The 22,247-nt window shown below is 38.7% G+C and overlaps 1 protein-coding gene across 10 annotated transcripts in view; it reads right to left on the bottom strand.

The window, feature by feature from the left end:
• Positions 1-22,247, bottom strand: part of ESRRG (estrogen related receptor gamma) — a 627,966-nt gene that overhangs the window by 250,059 nt on the left and 355,660 nt on the right. The gene's annotated exons all lie outside the window — the stretch shown is intronic.

Raw genomic sequence — 22,247 nt, forward strand, 5'->3', positions numbered from 1 at the left:
CTTAGGTCAGAAGGCACTTCTTCAGGGCTATATCCCCATTCAGTGCATCCCTGAATGGGCTAAATATCCACGGTTTCCATAGTATCCAGGGTTTTCCCATATCATAGCACTTAGAGCCTATGCACATGCCCCACAGGACTGTAAGCACCGCGAGAGATGGGGCTGGTCTGCCTCTTTCACTGCTGCCTCCCCAGCATGAAGGATCATGCCTGGTATGGAGGTGATGCTCAAAAATTTTTGCCTGCCTGGATGGATGGATGGATAGATGGATAGATGGATAGATGGATGGATGGATGGATGGATGGATGGATGGATGGATGGAAGGGTGGATGGATAGATGGATAGATGGATGGATGGATGGATGGGTGGATGGATGGATGGATGGATGGATGGATGGATGGATGGATGGATGGGTGGATGGATGGATGGATGGATGGAAGGGTGTCTATTTTAGAATAAATTATTTTATTCTCATAACCAATCAAAAATATCTCAAATCTTTTCAAAATTAAATATATATCATCTGAAGAATGGCAGTTAATTGAAATCCATGGGATTTTGTTGTTTTAAAGTTAGAATTAAGAGCAAATAAAGGACATTCTGAATGAAGTTTCAAACTTCCCCAAGAGGGTAAGGTAAGGGCAGACTTCAGCAGAGGGATACAGGGATCAGAAGACAGAGGACATGAACACTCCTTGTGTTTTGCGATTTCAACCAAGGAAATTGATATTTTATAAAGATATGTCAATTCATTTGACAAATCATCATTTGGTCTCAGCTGATAGGACAAGCACACCAGTAGGCATTGTGAGGTGATCAAAGATGATAAAACATTCTAATTCTACGAATGTATGAGCAGACAATATTGCTGATCATTAGAGAAATGTAAATCAAAACTACAATGAGGTATCACCTCACACTAGTCAGAATGGCCATCATTAAAAATTCTATAAATAATAAATGCTGGAGAGGGTATGGAGAAAAAGGAAACCTCCTACACTTTTGGTGGGAATGTAAATTGGTGCAGCCACTAAGGAGAACAGTATGGAGAGTCCTTAAATATCTAAAAATAGAATTACCATATGATCCTGCAATCCCAATGCTGGGCATATACCTGGAGAAAACTCTAATTTGGAAAGGTACATGTGTCCCAGCACTCACAGCAGTGTTATTTACGATAGCCAAGACGTGGAAGCAACCTAAATGTCCATCAAAAGATAAATGGATAAAGAAGATGTGGTACATATATACAATGGAATACTACTCAGCCATAAAAAAGAATGAAATAATGCCCTTTGCAGCAACATGGATGGACCTAGAGATTATCATACTAAGTGAAGTCAGCCAGACAAAGACAAATATCATACGATATTGCTAATATGTGGAATCTAAAAAAGCGATAACAAATGAACTTATTTACAAAACAGAAATAGACTCCCAGACATAGAAAATGAACTTCTGCTTACGGTTACCAAAGGGGAAAGGAGGAGAGGGATAAATTGGGAATTTGGGATTAACGGATACACACTACAATATATAAAATAGATAAACAACAAGGACCTACTGTACAGCACAGAACTATACTCAATATCTTGTAATAATCTTTAATGGAAAACAATCTGAAAAAGATTCCATGTATATATATATGAATCAGTTTGCTGTACACTTGAAACTAACACAACATTGTAAATTAACTATATTTCAATTTAAAAACAAATGTATGAGCAGAGTGATAGAGAAAAAGGCACAGGCAGGAAAGACACATAGAATTTCCCTTGAAGGGCTACAAGGATGTTACTTGTTCAGTCTCTTTTGTTCATAGCCTAGCAGCTCCAACCTACTGTTTCCCCTTCCAAAACCCACTTGATCCTCTTACTAGGAAGAGACCATAAGGTCCAAAAGAGGGAAAAAAATAAGATTTGTAAAGTAAGTTCCACCACTTCATACACTTTCTTTTCTATCAATACTTTGGCATTCCCCTTTTGCCAAGTCTGGATCTTTCAGGATCAGCTCTGAGTAAATTGATTATTAATTTATTCAGTTCATGCAAAGAGTACACTGGTCTTCAGAATCAAACAATATTTTAAAGTAGCAAACTTCACTAATGGAAACCAGGAAAAAAATTAAAATCTTACAAATAGTCTTGATTCCTGACTTAAATGTTCATTGAGTGAATGAATGATCTACGATTTCATATTCACTGCAAACGTCTACAAATCTTTAAAGCAAAATGGCTACAAATAACCAAATGCACTGACCTGGATTCATTGCATTCTCCCTGCCCCGGCCACTGCTTACTATCTAAAGGGAACAACACTTAAAAACAAGAACAGTAACAATAAAATATGTTGCAAAGAAGCAAAATTAATCCTTTACCTGTATTTTCAAGCCCTGAAAAGCCCAGGCTTTCTGTAGTAGGCTTAAGTATGACCACCATTTGAAATACTTTAATACTTGTCAAGTAAAGGAAGAAAAGCAATTGCACTCATTTACAAATCCTTTCTTTGAACTAGCCTGCAAGCTGGTTCATGACTTGGGGTTTACAACTTGGAGCTGTCCAGCTCTTCAACGCATTGCCCAGTTTTCAGGGAATCAGTTTTGTGGCTTACAGCCCAAGGGTGTATATCCAGTTCTCCAGCTGTCTGACTCTCAAGTACCAGATAATGACCCTTTGTAGTGGCTGTTAAGGAAACAATAATAATACCAGCATTCTGCCAAGTGCCATAGACCCATTGCTTTATTAATTCCCACAATAACACTAGATCTAGGATGGGTTGTTATTCAATGCCCCTTTTTCCTATAGATAAGGAAAATGAAGCTTGGAGGGCTACGTAATTGCCCAAGGTCATGAGTGAGCAAGAACTAGTGCCCTGTAGGAACTAATCAGGTCAGGGAGGACTTTTTCTACAACAATTCTTAGGCCTACAAACTTGACATAATTCTTGAGCTCAAGACACTTTCCCAAAAGTAAATACCGAATGACAACATATAGTATAGAAGTACCTTATACAAATAGATCCTTGGATTATTATTCAAGCGAGATTCCCAAGATGGTAAATTTTTGACAGCATATGCGGTAGGCATTTAATAAATGCTTTTTGATTAAACTCACAAGTTACCTAAGAGCACCAACTTCTACAGTAAATTTTTTCTGATCCATTTTCATTTATAGTCTACAAAAAGCAATTAAAAGTAGATTAGTGGAGGCAAGAAGGGGGAACAATTATATTGGGGACCATTTTCACGGGGACATGGCATTCATGTGAGAAAATCAGTTAGCTCATTTTCCTCATATCTTCATTTTGGTTTCTTTCCTAAATACATTGAATACACTTTCATATAATACTTCATAAAAAAATTGGCTAAAGTATGAATACTTTCAGGCCCTGACATGTTCTCGCTGGTCATGGGGCCTCTTCAGCAAGTACTACAATTTTCAATAAATCACTAAGAAAAACAGAATCTTTATTACTTGAAAAAAAAATCCTTTGCTCTTAATTGCGATGCATATGCTTATTTTGAGTACTTTCTTTTTACAAATCACATGTTAGTCCAGATTACTGATCAGTAAGGTATAGTGGATAAACAGAAAGGGAGAGTGAGGGCAAAAAAAAGAAAAAGAAAAAAAAAAAGAGGGAGGAAAATGAGAGAGGAACCTGAAAAAAAATCATCAAAGAGAAGAGTGGTTACAAAATTATTGTATGCCTAGCGTTTTTGGCTGCTTAAAATCAATTCTTTCTTCCCTGGGTATTGTAAGGCTGAGTTCAATTCTATGTTTTGATCTGTGCTTCTGCTTAAATTCGCTCCAACATTAAGTTGGCAGAGTTTTCACCATGCATGGATAGTAGCACACCCATGAGAAGAACAAAGCTTTTGGATCCCAACAAACGTAGAGGTGGATTGATCTCAAATAATTACCATCTCTGAGTATAGGACCCAAGGTAGCCTTAGTTTTGTCATCTACAAAATAAGAAGAATAATGCCTTATATAGGTTTGTGATTATTAACTATAATAAATGTAAAAACTAGCACATAGTAGCTATTCAATGCATTACAGTCTTGTAGAGAAGACAGATCTGTAAAAAAATTAAATTCAAAACGTTGAAATAAATGCTAGGATGGTTAAAAGTAATGTCTTCTAAGCCATGGTACTTCTACAGGTATCAGAATCCCCTGAGGCTCTTACTAATCATGTAAATTTCTGGGTCCCATGTCAGACCTGCAGGGTGGAGTCTCTAGGGTTTAGATTCTGGAATGTGTAAATTTGCATTTTCTAAACACACTCACTCATTGATTCCTATGTTCACGCATGTTTGAGAATTTCTACTAGGTAGAAAGAGGAAATATATTGGTAAGGGGCCAAAAGGACACAGATGACACACTCAACCTGGATGACTCCAGAAGGCTTTACTGGCAGAGGGACCAAATGTAAGGGAACTAATGACAGTAAGTAGGGGAACCACAAGAGATCACGCAGAAACCCAGGGTGAGGCGCAATGGAGCTGTTTCCACCCCAAGGATGGATGCAGACCCGGGAAGAGGGAGAGTTGTACGGAGGAATATTCCTTTAACAGAAGCAGTGACCTTAGTTGAGGAAGGCAGCCAGAACAAGGCTGGCGGGGAGTGGTCTTTCGGAGAATAAATACTTTGTTCTTGCTTCTCTTCCTCTCTCCAATCTCCTGTGGAGCCTCTGCAATGACCAGAACCTACTGGAAGCCAGAGAGCCCAGAAGCCCTGTTGATATGGTCTCTAGAGGTCACCTCTTGGAGCAGAAGCCAGTGGAAAAGTCGGAGGTTGACCTGGAGTGGAAGATCGATGACAGCAGGGACGGGAAGACTTGACAAATGAAACAGAGCTTGAGTTTGAGGATGACTAAAGGTTAACAGTAATAATGATGATTGTAATAGCCATATCAATGGAGTTTTCACTATGCATTACTTTTCGAAGGACTTTACATGTATTCAGTGGTTTCAGCCACACTACAGCCCTGTAAGTCAGGCCCTGTTAACATCTCCATCGCAGATCAGGATGTTGAGACACGGAAAGGTTAACTTGCCAGCCTAAGATTATAGCTAGTTAACAGAAAGCAGAGTTTAAGGTTGGCCAGCTGCCCCCTGGGACTGAGCTGGGAGCGCTACAGCTCCACTGTCTCAAAAGGTGTCTCTGAGGCAGACTATTATCTATAGGATGGATAAACAACAAGGTCCTGCTGTATAGCACAGGGAACCATATTCAGTGTCCTATGACAAATCATAATGGAAAAGAATATATATATGTATATATATATATTTATTTATTTATAACTGAGTCACTTTGCTGTACAGAAGAAATTAACACAACATGGTGAATCAACTGTACTTCAATAAATTTTTTTTAAAAAATTAGAAAAAACAAGATGTCTCTGAGGGAAAGTGGGATCCAAGCTATGGGAAGAACAAATGAATAAGAGAGATGAAAGTGCCCGGTCTGGCGTGTGAGGAAACCACGAAGAGGGTGGTGTGGCCATACACTACGGGATCTGGAGAGGGAGGAGAAAGCCTTGAACATCGTCCCTTGACGTTTCTTTTTTTCATCCTGGCAGTGGGGAGCTCCACGAGCCTACGAAGCTTTTGAACATGCTGTTCCTACAAGCCGGGCACTGAGCTAAGCCCTGGGCTTTTGCTGAACTCTGCATGCTGAGGTGGAAGACAGCTTTATTGTTACTCACAAATGGAGTATTACGGATCCTTGGTTCTTTTTCACCTTTCATTGCTTGCTCCTGATATAACTTTTTATAACAGGAGCCATAGAAACACAAACTCAAAATATCTCAAGGCAGTAGAGGTAAAAATAGAATGTAATAGTAAAGCCAAGCAATCTTCGAAACAAATCTCGTAAAGCGAACCTGTCGGGTTTTGATGTCTTCATTCAGCACACTTGTCCTCACAGAGGTGCACTCAGATGTAAAACTGTGACAAAAGAACCCGATCCTTATTATTCTGTTAGTATTATGTCTCTCTCTCTTTCTTTTGCTCCATCAATTCTCAGCCCACCACAAGGATGAAGATAAGTCCTCCCCCAGGACATAAGAGTTTACAGCTGCTCCAGTTTGGGGCACCCAGGAGGTAGAATTAGGCAAAGAAGCTGTGTGTGTATGTAGGGAATGACCTACGGAGGAGAACTGAGGGGAAAATGTTACAAGAGCAGACAGAAAACAATCCGGACTTGCTCTTCTTAGCCACTTGATTTTTATTGGTGTTCCTACTCCAGTCCAAATTTGGGGATTACTGAGATGAAAAAAAAAAAAAAATCAAAAAGCTTTTCATTCATTCCCTGGAACTTTCCCAACACCATATATGAATTGTCCTGGGACAGCAGCCCATTCTGTGGTTTCAGTGCTAAAACATGTTGTCACTTTGAAAATCCGTATCTGACGTAGGAGGAAAAGTAGTGTGATATTTGATGGGATGGCAATGAGTACGTCATTAAACCTCCAGAAGAAGTTTATCATTGATATCAGAAGTCACACCATAGACACTGACCTATTGTCAATATTTATATAAAAGGAGAGTCATGCAGAAACACGGATGGACCTAGAGATTATCATACTAAGTGAAGTTAAGTCAGAAAGAGAAAGACAAATACCATATGTGTCACTTATATGCTGAATCTAAACTATGACACAAAGGAATTTATCTATGAAACAGAAACAGACTCACAGACATAGAGAACAGACTTATGGTTGCAAAGAGGTGGGGAGTGCAGGGGAGGGATGGATTGGGAGCTTGGGATTAGCAGGTGCAAACTATTATATATGGAATGGATAAACAACAAGGTCCTACTGCATAGCACAGGGAACTGTATTCAATATCCTGTGATAAACCATCATGGAAAAGAATACGAAAAAGAATATATATATATGTATAACTGAATCATTTTGCTGTACAGCAGAAATTAATACAACACTGTAAATCAACTATACTTCAATAAAATTTAAAAAAAGAAAAGAAAAAGAAAAAGAGAGTCAGAGTCTCCTTAGAAGCCTCTACTTTGTCCATCCTGAACTCAATAATTCTGCCCTCTCGGGTCAGACATGACTCAGACCAATATACCTCTGGCCGTTGATTCAGGGTTCTCTCTCCATTATTTAGGTAACGTAGATGTCATATATTTGATTGTGGTTATTACATAATCTCTTTTCAGATCTAAACCAATTTCTCTTCCACTACAAATAAAACTGGTGAAGCTCAATCATTTAGAATCATTGAACTTAAGAACTAGAAGGGATCTTCCGATCATATAATCCAACTCCTTGTTCTAACAGGTAACTGATGCCACGGCAAAGGGAAAGACACTTGTCCAAAGTCATAAAAAGTGGTAAACCTGACTCAAGTCGTTGCATTTGATTCTGCTCAACATGCTGACTCAGCAAACTGTCCCCGTTAACAAGATTTTCCTTTCTTTCCTTGTGCCTTATATTTTTGAAGTCACATTGGCTTCTAAAAAAAGAAAAGAATAAAACACACAAAGGAGTGGGTACTGGCCAAAATTTCAAAGACATGATTTCTGAAAAATAAGGGCATAAGGAAAGAAGGGGGGGATTTTTTGTGTCTACTGCCTAAAATGCCATCCAGATAGGTTAACCATAATCTAATCACCTGCAATGTTTATCCTGGGTTATGGTAACAGTGAGTTTAAAGCTATTTGAATAACAAGATACTGGGGTTTTGTCAGCTCTAGCTCCATGATGTCTGTAATTTTCAATATATCTCATGATGGAAAAAATATAAGCAATCATTAAGCCTGTGATTGCTGCTAGTACAGTTTACTCAGATAGATACATAACTGATACCACGCCAAGCAGATAGCTGCGTAACTAGAGAGCAGTCACATGCATATGGCTGTGTGAATGTCTAAACGGCATGGAGAGCCTTTTGCGTGGTTTTCCTCTTCAGATGATTTTCTCATCATGACATTTTATATTTATTCTGGGCTTTGTTAGGTATGCATTTCGACAAGATCTGGGGACAAGATAGGCAAAGAAAGTTCGGTCTATTAAAAAAAGAAGAACTGATTAAATTGTCGGTTGACTTTATTGGCAAAACAGTATTTCCACGAGAGGCTTGTAAGCTGTTAGGGAATTATGCCTCAGCTTATTGGTTAAAATAAAAATTTGAAAGTCAAGGTCAAAAGTCAACAAAGCCTTTGCACCTACCCAAATTGTTGGCCGGCTTTATTATTGAAGGTGGCCCATGATGTGCTCGGCACTTAACATATATAGATATATGTATATGTATAACTGATTAACTTTGCTGTACACCTGAAACTAACACAACATTGTAAATCAACTATGGTCCAATATAAAATAAAAAAATTTTAAAAACATATATTGTCTGTGGTGTGATGAATTGGGAGATTGGAATTGACATGTATACACTGATGTGTATAAAGTGGATGACTAATAAGAGCCTGCTGTATAAAAAAATAAATAAAATAAAATTCAAAAATTCAAAAAAACAAAAATATATTGTCTGTAATCCTCACAAAAATCCTATAAGAAAGGTATTTTAAGCCCAGTTTCCAGTTGAGGAAACCAAAGCTCAGAACTATCCTATGACCAGAGCCAACAATTTCAGAATCTACACTCAAATTCAGGAATGTCTGGCTCCAAAGTCCAAGCTACATCCTTGAAATGTGCTGCCCCCATATTGTCTATAAAATACCCAAGCACCATTAAGGAAGGACTGGATTGAAATGACTTCAGGTGAACCAGCTATGCTTTAATATCCTAATAATATTCTACAATATCCTAATATTATCCTCCCTTAAAAACATTTATTTTGGAGAAAGGAGGAACCACTGTTATTTACTGACTGCCTAAAATTATCCTGAGGTAACTATTATGTAAATAAGTTCAATACGCAAGGAAGCTCAGTCTCAGAAAAGTTACTATCTCCTCTAGGATCGCCAGAACTCTGCAAAGAACAGAAACCAGGACTTAAATCCCACCACGTCTGCCTGACAGCCTATGTGGTAACTACTGAATTTTAAGCCTCAAAATCTAGCATCAAAATAAAACCCACTTCTTTTGGTAGGGGTGGGGACTCCACTCCCAGCTCTACCAAATGGCCTGCCTAGTTATCTTCTCCGAGCCTCATCTATTTGATATAGTTTGATGTCTATAATGTACAAAGCCCTGTGCTTAGCGTCTTAGATTCTTCAGATTCTCTGACAATTACATGAAATGAATGTAAAGCGCTCAACATAACGCCGAATATACAGTAAGCCCTCAAATATCTATTATCACTTATTAATTCTGACGTTTATTTATTGTTATTATTATTATTATTTTGCAGGTCATACTCTCTGAGCCTTAGTTTCCTATATGCAAAATAAGGACTCTTACTTGGCAGCATTACTGAGAGCATTAAAGGCAATGTACTAAAATACCAATCACAGTCAGTATATAGCCATATAGCCAGGGCTTAATGAATGATTAGCTACTAGTAATCTGTCATAAATACTATATTATGGGATAACAGAGTCTGCTCAGCCAGCCTTCACGCAGAACTGAAAATCCTAAGATTTTCAGGAAATATGCTCTTAACAATAAGTGCCTTACGTAATGAAGTACACCAGCTCAGATGGGGCTAAATACTTCATGAAATCTTTTATTTCCCCTGTCTGCAAGAGTCACAACTACTCTGTCATACTTTCGTTATCTGTTCACCTGTCGAAGGACATCTTGGATCTTTCCAGGTTTTGTATATAGTGAATAAAGCTGCTGTATATATTTTCTTGTCTTTACTTTTAATATTCAAATTTATTTAAATTAAAAAAAAAAGCTAGGGGGGGCTTCCCTGGTGGCGCAGTGGTTGAGAATCTGCCTGCCAATGCTGGCGACACGGGTTCGAGCCCTGGTCTGGGAAGATCCCACATGCCGCGGAGCAACTAGGCCCGTGAGCCACAACTACTGAGCCTGCGCGTCTGGAGCCTGTGCTCCGCAACAAGAGAGGCCGCGACAGTGAGAGGCCCGCGCACCGCGATAAAGAGTGGCCCCCGCTCGCCACAACTAGAGAAAGCCCTCGCATAGAAAAGAAGACCCAACACAGCCAAAAATAAATAAATAAAGAAAGAAAGAAAGAAGCTTTCATTAAAAAAAAAAAAAAAAAGCTAGGTCACCCATTTCTCCCACCCACCCCCACCCCTGCCCTCTGGCAACCAACGATCTGTTCTTTGCATCTATAAGCGTCATTATTTATTTGTTTATTTATTTAGATTCTACATATAAGAAGATCATACGTATTTTCTAAATAAGAAGGGACTTATTTTAAACCACATTTTTACTTCCATTTTTACATGAAATACTTCCAAAAATGCCTAATATATGCATTGACATGAGTAACAAGATATAGATGTTTTGGGAAATGGAGACAAAACAATGATTAAAACATTGCCTCTTGACCTCAGAGAGTTTAAAATTTGGTAGGAGAACCGAAGAAAGTGATAAAAGTCACCATGGTAGGCAATGTTTGATTAGGGTCCCATGAGAGGAATAAACCAAGTGTAGTTCCATTTCAGAGGAAAGACCACTCTCAAAGGGAGTGATCAAAGTCTGCTTCCCAAGGGTGTCCTCTGAGGTAGTCCTTGAATAATGGATTTTGAAAAGACGTTCCAGGTACATGGACGGGCATAAGTCACCAAGGGTTAAGAGGGAAGTAGTGATTGGGCGAAATTAGCTTAAATATGTTGTGTATGTAAGAAAATAGTGTTGCATGACATTGGAAAGATCGTTTATGGCCATCAAAACTCTCTACTGCCAGGCTAAAAAGTATGGGCATCATTGTAGGTATTTTTTGTACATAACTATTCAATAATTCCTACCCTTTCTGAAAAAGCTGATGATAGATCCACTGTCAGGGCCCTGCTAAAAAGGCCTGTTCATCCATCCACTCATTCACCCGTCCATTCATTCATTCATCAAAGATGCCTATTTTATGCCAGGTACTGGATAAGATAAAGCATCAGCCTTGTTTTCTCATCCCATTTTGTTACACACAACTTCAAAAATATAGTTCTTTGTCAAATAAACCAAACACCAGATTTCAATTAATGGGAATGTCTAAAAGTCCAGACAAATAAGAGAAGAAAATGATACTTGCCTTTTATATTAATTTTACTCATCTAATAAAGATGCTCCACAGTTCTTTAACATAAATACACATATGCTTATAGCAGTATGAAAAAATTCAATTGGAAAATTTAAATTAGGCACATTTCTAATTTAATGCCTTATTATCTTTGCCATAGCATGTGCAGACAGTTATCTAATAAGTAAAATATGTAGAACAAGGAAGAGGAGCCCTGCCCCAAGGGAATTTATAATATATTCTAATGTATTCTAATAGTGTGTGAAATATACATCTAAAGTCAGAATTTGTCAAAATTTTGTAACTGGGACATGCTGATAACTATGTCTAAGTATGCATCTAAAATATTGCTGCCATAGGAAAAATGTCTTATTCTGTATTTAAAAGCTTCCTTATGTACTGCTAGAAAAATAATTAATAGGCCTATACCTAGAAATATTTTGAGAAAATAATGTGGGATAGCCCTCTTGAGTTTATTTACTGCACTGTGTTTTTTCCCCTGTGATATCATTAGTTATGCAGGTGGTAAATTTATTTATAGTATTTATTTTTAAAGCTGTGTGTTTTCTTTTTTTTTTAATTATTTTTTTAAATTATTTTTTAAAATTATTTATTTATTTATTTGTGGCTGTGTTGGGTCTTCGTTTCTGTGAGAGGGCTTTCTCTAGTTGCGGCAAGCGGGGGCCACTCTTCATCGCGGTGCGAGGGCCTCTCACTATCGCGGCCTCTCTTGTTGCGGAGCACAGGCTCTAGGCCAGCAGGCTCAGTAGTTGTGGCTCACGGGCCTAGTTACTCCGCGGCATGTGGGATCTTCCCAGACCAGGGCTCGAACCCGTGTACCCTGCATTGGCAGGCGGGTTCTCAACCACTGCGCCACCAGGGAAGCCCTGTTTTCTTTTTTTTCAAAAGACATAGCTAATGAAGTAAATTTAAATTTCAGACCCCAACCTTTATGGTGAAAATGACACTGCTCTAGCAGTCAGGGGCCTGAATTCTGGTTTTAGCTCTACATGACCATAGGTGAACATAGCCTCTGAGACCACACCTTTATAAAAAAGAGATGATGAGTTTTGGATTAACAGATACACACTACTGTATATAAAATAGGTAAAGAGCATAGACCTATTGTATAGCACAGGGAACTATATTCAATATCTTGGAATAACCTATAATGGAAAAGATTCTGAAAAAGAATACATATACATGTATATGTACATATGTATATATATGGATGTATAACTGAATCACTTTGCTGTACACCTGAAACTAACACAACACTGTAAATCAACTATACCTCAATAAATATTTTTTTTTAAAGGAGATGGCATCAGCATAAAATGATGGCTGTTTCATAAAGGTGGTAGTTCCATAAACTCTAATGCTGATAGGGAGGGGCCAGGTTGGTACCAGGCAGGTGAAAGCATATGTAGTAGTAGGATCCATAAGTGAACTGGGGAAAACAGGCCCCATCTAAATGCATTCAAGTTCTAATAACACAGACCAAGACACAAAGAAAGAAACAATGCATACGTGCAGCCCACATACAGCAGCCGGTCAGCAAGATCTGCATTGGATGAGTGCAAGGGTAAGCTCCAGGTCAAAACCGGGGGCCTATGATGTTGAGGTCCCCAAAGAACTCTGCCCTCTTCAAGCCCTCACTGCTCTCTCTAACATCCCAGAGGAATTCAGCAGCTCTGGTAGAAGCTGCATATGATGAGTTCCAGAAGTTCTTCAACTTCACAGCATTTCAAAAACTTGTGGAGTTATACAGTTCTACCTTCATCTGATAGCTAGAACACAATTCTGACACTAAGATATAAACTCTGAAGTACTTAAACTTTCTCCCACATAATTTTTTCAACTATCAAAACATATTCTTTGTCATTCTTCTAAAGGCAAAATCTTTAGTTTGAGAGGTATGTGCTATTTGCCAACGACCTCAGAGAAAGTTAGTTTTATAAAATAGAAAGACATACTGAATTATTTTTCGGTTACCAACACCTTCTGGCTTTGGAACTAGATTCCCGAATAGCTTAGTGGATCTGACCCGGGGTCAGATTACCCAACGAGAGGTTAAGGAATGTGCTTGTGCAGCAGCAAAGCTTTTTTTTGGAAAGAAGCTGATATTTTCAAAAAAGAACAAAAAAATTAAGTACTCTTTGCTGAATAAAATCAGAACGTCGTTGATTTCTTACACTATCTTGCAGTTTGGTATTGCTTTTATTTCTAATTACCTTTAGGTAGGAGATGAAGAGGTGAGCGTCCTTTTTAATGCCCAGCAGGATTTTCTAAAGGTCTTAACCTGCCCTGGGTCTGAGCATTTGGATGAATAGAGAAGTCAAATAAGCAGATGATGGTATGGAAACAATCAAGGACACTGTGATTTTAAGTACAGAAAATTTGGACTTAAACTACATAAGCTTTTAAGCTTTTCTGTAATATTCATAGTAAAACAGTGTAAACTGTTTTTGTTTTCAAGAGAGTGGATTAGAAATTTGGATGGTTTACCATGCAGATAAGATTTACCAATGAATTCATGGATTTTCCACATAGTTATAGCTTGCTTTTGGTTTAAAACTTCCACCAGAAATACAGTGATGTAATTTAAACAACAAATAGTTTTATTTACTCCATAGACTGCTCTTGATGTAGTATCTTACTTAGGGAATTTACTTCTGCCTTCCTTATTTCACTGACGAGCACCAAACACCTTAAGGATCTCCCCATTCTTGATGAAATTGTTAATTGTGGTTAACTATGAAAACGCTTTTGTATAAGTGATATTTGATAAACTTAGTCAGGAGTACAAAAAGAAAAAAGGAGATATTAGGGTTTTACTAAATAGTCAAAGGGTTAAAAAAAAAATTCAAAAATCTCCAACAGGCAGCCTCTAAGTTCTTTCCTGAAGAAAAAAGATAGATCCCCCTAAGGGAAAAGAGTCAGACTTGGATCTATTTGAGTAAGCAGCTGCAGATCAAGGCTAAAAAGGATAAAACGAACAATGCAGGGTAAAGGCTATGACTAGGCTCATGATAAGCCTCGTAAACCATGAAGCAGGAGACCCTGACAGCTTCCTCCCCATGGATACTGTTTCAGTCATAATACACCAAAGTACTAAAGGGATTTTTGTTTTGTTTTGTTTTTTGTTTGTTTTGTTTTGTTGTTTTTATCACATCAAGTTTATTTTATTTTTTTTATTGGAGTATAATTGCTTTACAGTGTTGTGTTAGTTTCTGCTGTACAACAAAGTGAATCAGTTATATGTACACATATATCCCCTCCCTCTTGGACCTCCCTCCCATCCCACCCCCATCCCTCCCGTCTAGGTCATCACAGAGCACTGAGCTGATCTCCCTGTGCTATACAGCATGTTCCCACTAGCTATCTATTTTACACATGGTAGTGTATTTATGTCAAACCTAATCTCCCAGTTCATCCCACCGTCCCCTTCCCCACCGTGATACCTACAAAGTACTAGATGATGATAATAATAAAAATAATGACACGTAACTAATATTGAAGAATGATATCGTTTATATATTATTTCATTTAGTCTTTATAGCAATTCTGTAAAAGGATCTTTGGCCACAATTTAAAGATGGGTGCATTCACAGCCACCAAGACTGTATAGCTTAGGAGTGGTCAAGCCAAATCTGAACCCACACACAAGCTTTCTGGCATAAGGACCTGTGCAACTGGACCCTGCGTTTCTTTAAATACCTTGGTCAGATTTTGTGCTGAGAGGCAACAGAATTGGCATTTTGTCGCTCTCCCTGTCTCCCATTCCTTTGGACTTTGGAAGCTGACTGTGTCGGGAAGCACAAGGGAACATTTCGGTTCCTTTCGAGATGGTGATTTACCCCATGTCACACGGCTGCGGCAGGGGCCACAGTTTAGGCTGCACGAGAGCACGGCTCATGTCACGGGGGTGAACGCCCACGATGTCCCATTACACAGTGTGGTCGGAGGTTATGAATTGCAAAAGCAACATGAAATCCTACACTCAGGTCTCCTCTGTGCATCAGTCATGCTGTGCCATCATCCTATTACTCTCTCACTTTATGAATGAAAATCTTCGCTGCTAAACCCTCCAAATCCGTCTCTTTTTTTCTCCTTCATGTGGAGTACCGTGCACTCTCCTAAAGGCACTGCCATGTTTCAAAGCCATTGCTCGTAAATGAAGCCTCCGAAGTAACGTGAAAAATGCTGGTAATATATTAATGAAAAGGGCTAGAACGCGGCACTAAATCCACACTCTGACTGAAGGTGTGTGAAAACTGTGAATACATGTGAATGAGATCTACAAAGAAATGTGGAAACAATTAAGGTCATGGGACAGTGAATGATTTCTCTATTTTGGTTTTTAATTGTTGTTGAAAATGTTATTTGTACCATAGTAAAGATGGGAATGCAGAAATATTGCCTCATTTCCAGTTTGCCCTCTGCTGTCTGTTGTTCATTTACTTATTGTGTAACAAGCATGTTCTCAGGGTCCCAAAATCAGTCGCCTCCCCGTTTTTCCACCTTTCCTGTGTGAATCCGTCCACCCCATCCCTTTAATTACTTTGTAAAATGGTAGTGGTCTTTGTTTCTAGCTCTTGAGCCCTGCAACCCTGTAATCAGTGGCCTAGTGGCTAACACGACTCGAATGTCTCATAAGCACCTCACCTGTAAATATCACCACACTCTCCCCCGCCTGTTCCTTTTCCTGGGGTCCTCAGGCTGGTGGACCCCACCATGCTCCTCTGATTGCCCAAACCTGACACTATGGAGCCTTTCCTATATAAATAAAATGTCATCTCTCTTTAAAAAAATATCCACCTCAACTTATCACTCATCACTTTTCCCACTGTCACTGTCAGAAATAAGGCTACTCTCACCTCCCACCAACGCCACTCAAAAGGCCCAATCTCACCTTCATTCTCTCCAGGGAAGCCAGAGTGATCATTTTAAAACAGGGAGCCCCTCCTGCCGCTCTTCTATGTAAATCCCTGTAATAGCTCCTTGTTGCTCTTTGGATTAAGGTCAAACTGCTTAATATGTTTGATAAGGTTCTTTCTGACATGGCCTAAGCCTACATTTAGATTCCTTTCTCACTGCTATCACCTCTCCTTTCCCTGCCAACCTTACTAATAACTACGACAAACCCTAACAACCACAATCACTGGGTTACAGTTCTCCAATAATACTCTCTCCTTTGAGCAACAGGGCAACCTCTCCACACCCCAGTGCAGCACAAATTTCCCCCCTCTAATCCCAGTGTCTCTCCTTTAGGACTTTTCCAGACTCCAAAGGCTGACTTAGATGCACCTCAGCTGATCCACTCAGGACCCTGGGCCTGTCCTCATCCTAGCACTTACCACACTCTGTTATAATTGCCTTGTTCTGGGTCTACAGTTCCTCACTGTACTTCAGACTCTTTGAGGGTTGGGACTGTGTCTTATTTATCATTGTGTATCCCTGGTGCAGTCCCCCATACAGCTTATTATAGCATAAATAAATGCTAAAGGTCAAGATCTATTCAAACATCCAATGGATTCCCATAGACAATATTTAGATACATTTATATTATACATATTTAGATATACATAATATAGGACCCCCTTAAATATGTTAGCAGTGAGAGATTCTATAGAGTTTAGGAGGTAAAGGAACATTCCACGACTTCCAAAAAGATGTTACGAGAGAAGGGGGCAAATTCTCCAAATCCTGCTGAAGTTAAAGGAGAAAGGGTGACAGTCATGGATGTTACTGAGGGATGAGAGGCGGTACTAGGAGCCTGGCTAGCTGGGCAATGAGAAACCATGTAACGTTCTTACACTAAGCGATACAAACTCAAAGTAGACTGTGATAAGTTAAAAATGTATACTGTAATCCCTAGAACTACTACTAAAAGAATATCAAGAGGCATACCTAAAACGTCAACAGAGGTGATAGAATGGAATACTAAAATGTATTCAATTAACCAAAAAGAAGATAGGAAGGAGGAACAAAAACATACAGAAGTGATAGAAAAAAAAAAAAAACACAGCAAGATGTAGGCTTAAAACCAACCATATCAGTGATTACATGTAAAATAAACAAATCAAACATTTCAATTAAAGGGAAAGATTATTATATTGAATTAAAAAAAAAAGCAAGACCCAATTATATGCTGTTTATAAGAGATTCACTTTACTTTTTTTTTTAATTTTTAATTTTTTTTTTGGCTGTGCCGTGTGGCTTGCGGGATCTTAGTTCCTTGACCAGGGATGGAACCCAGGCCCAGGTAAGTGAAAGCACCAAGTCCTGACTACTGGATCGCCAAGGAAGTCCCAAGAGATTCACTTTAAATATAAATACACACACACAAGTTGAAAGTAAAAATACAGAAAAAGATATCCATGCAAACACTAATCCTAAGAAAGCTAGGGTGGTTCTATCAACTCAGACAAAGAAGACTTAAAGACAAGGAGAATTACTAGAGATGATTAGGGTCATTTCGTTCACACCAGTTGGACAGAGCTTGTTCCGAGGAGATGAAGGCAGAGATAAAAACTTAGAAGATAAAAGACGGCACCTCTAGGCATTTTTAATGTAGGTTTGTCTCCATACCCAGTCATCTCTTAACCTCTTGAAGCGCATCCATCACTGTTGTGGATTTATCCTCCTCTCTTCCCAGCCAGGTACCACTGGCATGATCTATGGGAAGGGGCATAATTCACCAGCACGGCTTGCCCACACGGGCTGTAATCAGCAGTGACGTATTTTGTGACAGTTCTATATAAAAGATGACTAACATAAATAAAACGCATTGTATATTATGGGGTAATAGAATATAAAGCACCACAGATATACTCCCTTAGCAGAGAGGATCCAGGGCTTAAGTCTGTGAGAGACAGCATTCCAAGGGAAAGTTAACATTCTGCCTGGCAGCTCACCCCATCACCCAGTGGCATCCAAGCAGTCCAGCTATGTGAAGACCTTCTGCGCAAGAGGCAACGAGGACTTTCTACAGATATTTATGACCTCAAATCAAGCACCAGAGTGTGATTTTAGTTATCATTCAACACATTTTGTCATAGAGGCTTTTCTTTTTAATAGGTTACAGAGGACTGAACACAATTGAGAAGAGCCAGCAAGGTCTTGCGTAAAGGACAACAGTACTGGAGTCAAGTTAATGTCTGAATTCTGACCCCACAGCTGACTAAATTATATTACTATTGGATAATCATGGAAACAGTTTCTTAATATTTAAAATGGGGATCTGTCATATTCATTTCTAAAGTCTCAATATCTAACACGATGAAGTGGACCTATTGAAAATAGTTTACATCCTCTCTCTCCTCTCTTTCTCTCTCTCTCTCTTTTTCACATACACACACACACACACACACACAAACACACACACACCCCTTTGCTCTTGTGAATGCCCAGACAGAAATGTTTCCCTGAGATCTCTAACTGTGGAACGATACATGGACTTTCTTTATGATTATTATTATTATTGGAGTAGAATTGTTTACAAGGTTGTGTTAGTTTCAGGTGTACAGCAAAGTGATTCATATATATATATATATATATATATATATTCACACATGTATATCAATTTTTTTCAGACTCTTTTCCCATATAGGTTATTACAAAATATTGAATATAGTACCCTGTGCTATACAGTAGGTCCCTGTTGGTTATCTATTTTATACATAGTAGTGGGTATATGTGAATCCCAAACTCCTAATTTATCCCTCCCTGCTTCCCCCGATACATGGACTCTCTATTCCATGATCCCTCCTGTGCTGACTTAGGAACCAAACCAGGGCGGCTTTCAACAGTCAAGTCCAGTGTTGCCCGCCGCCTTAAATTTGAACCATAACTGCCTTCACCCACCTGGTACCTGTCACTGCAAACTAATTCTCAAACGAGCAACACTCTGGGACTCATATTCGTGAGTAAGAATCTAGGCACCATTCAGGGAATCTGGTTTCAGATCTGTGGAAATTATAAAACTGACATAACAGAGGAACTTGTTGGAGGTGCTCAGAGCTCGGCTCCTTGAGAAATAGATTCTGGGATCTGTGTTCCAGAGGGCTCGTAGGAGGTGCTCTTAGGAGCCATGGGGGTGCAGGAAGCAGAGTGGGCAGAGGGAGGAGGGGAAGTGAGACGATGTGGATCCAACCAGAATCTCGGAGCTCAAAAAGCCCTTCAGAGTTGTCTCTATTGCAGGTGAGGGAGCCAGGCCTTTGGACCTCTGCACACACAAATCATGGAGCCCTGGGAGAGTGATTTCCTGACCAAGGAGTGCTTACCAGGCCACAGGCTGCAGACACACAGGAGAAGCTTGCCTTTGGCTGAAACATATGGCACACCCACTGAAAAATTTAATACTTGGATTAAAAAGAATAAATCTTCCTCTGCTTTAAGGGACATCTACATGGGATTAAATCCATAAGGAAGAAAAAGCTAACTTCATTGTTCTAAAAGGAGGAAATATCGACAACAGAGGCTCATTACTCAATCCTGATAAACACACTGGAGTTAAAAGAGAACGTAAAAAAAAAAAAAAGAGAAGCATGAAGAAACAGTTCTGCAGCCTGTCAAATGAAAACCACATTCACAGAAAGATGGAAAAAATGAAAAGGTAGAGGACTATGTACCAGATGAAGGAACAAGATAAAACCCTGGAAAAACAACTAAATGAAGTGGAGATAGGCAACCTTCCAGAAAAAGAATTCAGAATAATGATAGTGAAGATGATCCAGGACCTCAGAAAAAGGATGGAGTCAAGGATCGAAAAGATGCAAGAAATGTTTAACAAAGACTTAGAAGAATTAAAGAACAAACAATCAGAGATGAACAATACAATAACTGAAATGAAAAATAAACTAGAAGGAATCAATAGCAGAATAACTGAGGCAGAAGAACAGATAAATGGCCTGAAAGACAGAATGGTAGAATTCACTGACACAGAACAAAATAAAGAAAAAAGAATGAAAAGAAGTGAAGACAGCCTAAGAGACCTCTGGACAACATTAAATGCAACAACATTCGCATTATAGGGGTCCTGGAAGGAGGAGAGAGAGAGAAAGGACCTGAGAAAATATTTGAAGAGAGTATAGTCAAAAACTTCCCTAACATGGGAAAGGAAATAGCCACCCAAGTCCAGGAAGTGCAGAGAATCCCAAGCAGGATAAACCCAAGGAGAAACACTCTGAGACACATAGTAATCAAATTGACAAAATTAAAGACAAAGAAAAATTACTAAAAACAACGAGGGAAAAACAACATACAAGGGAACCCCCATAAGGTTAAGAGCTGATTTCTCAGCAGAAACTCTGCAAGCCAGAAGGGAGTGGCATGATATATTTAAAGTGATGAAAGGGAAGAACCTACAACCAAGATTACTCTACCCGGCAAGGATCTCATTCAGATGCGAAAGAGAAATAAAAAGCTTTACAGACAAGCAAAAGCTAAGAGAATTCAGCAGCACCAAACCAGCTCTACAACAAACGCTAAAGGAACTTCTCTAAGTGGGAAACACAAGAGAAGAAAAGGACCTACAAAAACAAACCCAAAACAATTAAGAAAATAGTAATAGGAACATACATATCGATAGTAACCTTAAACATGAATGGATTAAATGGTCCAACCAAAAGACACAGGCTTGCTGAATGGATACAAAAACAAGACCCATCTATATGCTGTTTACAAGAGAACCACTTCAGACCTAGGGACACATACAGACTGAAAGTGAGGGAATGGAAAAAGATATTCCATGCAAATGGAAATCAAAAGAAAGCTGGAGTAGCAATATTCATATCAGATAAAATAGACTTTAAAATAAAGAATGTTACAAGAGACAAGGAAGGACACTATATAATGATCAAAGGATCAATCCAAGAAGAAGATATAACAATTATAAATATATATGCACCCAACATAGGAGCACCACAATATGTAAGGCAACTGATAACAGAAATAAAAGAGGAAATCGAGAGTAACATAGTAAGAGTGGGGGACTTTAACACCTCCCTTACACCAGTGGACAGATCATCCAGATAGAAAATTAATAAGGAAGCACAAGCTTTAAATGACACAATAGACCAGATAGATTTAATTGACATTTATAGGACACTCCACCCAAAAACAGCAGATTACACTTTCTTTCCAAGTGCACACAGAATATTCTCCAGGATAGATCACCTCCTGGGTCACAAATCAAGCCTCAGTAAATTTAATAAAATTGAAATCATATCAAGCATCTTTTTGGACCACAAAGCTATGAGATTAAAATGAATTACAGGAAAAAAAGTAAAAAAAACAAACACATGGAGGCTAAACAATACGTTACTAAATAACCAAGAGATCACTGAAGAAATCAAAAAATACTTAGAGACAAATGACAATGAAAACATGATGATCCAAAACCTATGGGATAAGGCAAAAGCAGTTCTAAGAGGGAAGTTTATAGCAATACAATCCTACCTCAACAAACAAGAAAAATCTCAAACAATCTAACCTTACATTTAAGGGAACTAGAGAAAGAAGAACAAACAAAACCCTAAGTTAGTAGAAGGAAAGAAATCATAAAGATCAGAGAAAAATAAATGAAATAGAAACAAAGAAAAAAATAGCAAAGATCAATAAAACTAAAAGCTGGTTCTTTGAGAAGATAAACACAATTGGTAAACCTTTAGCCAGACTCATCAAGAAAAAGAGGGAGAGGACTCAAATCAATAAAATTAGAAAAGAAAAAGGAGAAGTTACAACAGACACCACAGAAATACAAAGCATCCTAAGAGACTACTACAAGCAACTCTATGCCAATAAAATGGACAACCTGGAAGAAATGGACAAATTCTTAGAAGGGTATAGCCTTCCAAGACTGAACCAGGAAGAAATAGAAAATATGAACAGACCAATCACAAGTAACAAAATTGAAACTGTGATTAAAAATCTTACAGCAAACCAAAGTCCAGGACCAGATGGCTGCACAGGTGAATTCTATCAACCATTTAGAGAAGAGGTAACACCCAGCCTTCTCAAACTCTTCCAAAAAATTGCAGAGGAAGGAACACTCCCAAACTCATTCTATGAGGCCACCATCACCCTGACACCAAAACCAGACAAAGATACTAC

This window comes from Eubalaena glacialis, chromosome 3 (genome assembly GCF_028564815.1).
Source record: "Eubalaena glacialis isolate mEubGla1 chromosome 3, mEubGla1.1.hap2.+ XY, whole genome shotgun sequence".
Lineage (NCBI taxonomy): Eukaryota > Metazoa > Chordata > Mammalia > Artiodactyla > Balaenidae > Eubalaena > Eubalaena glacialis.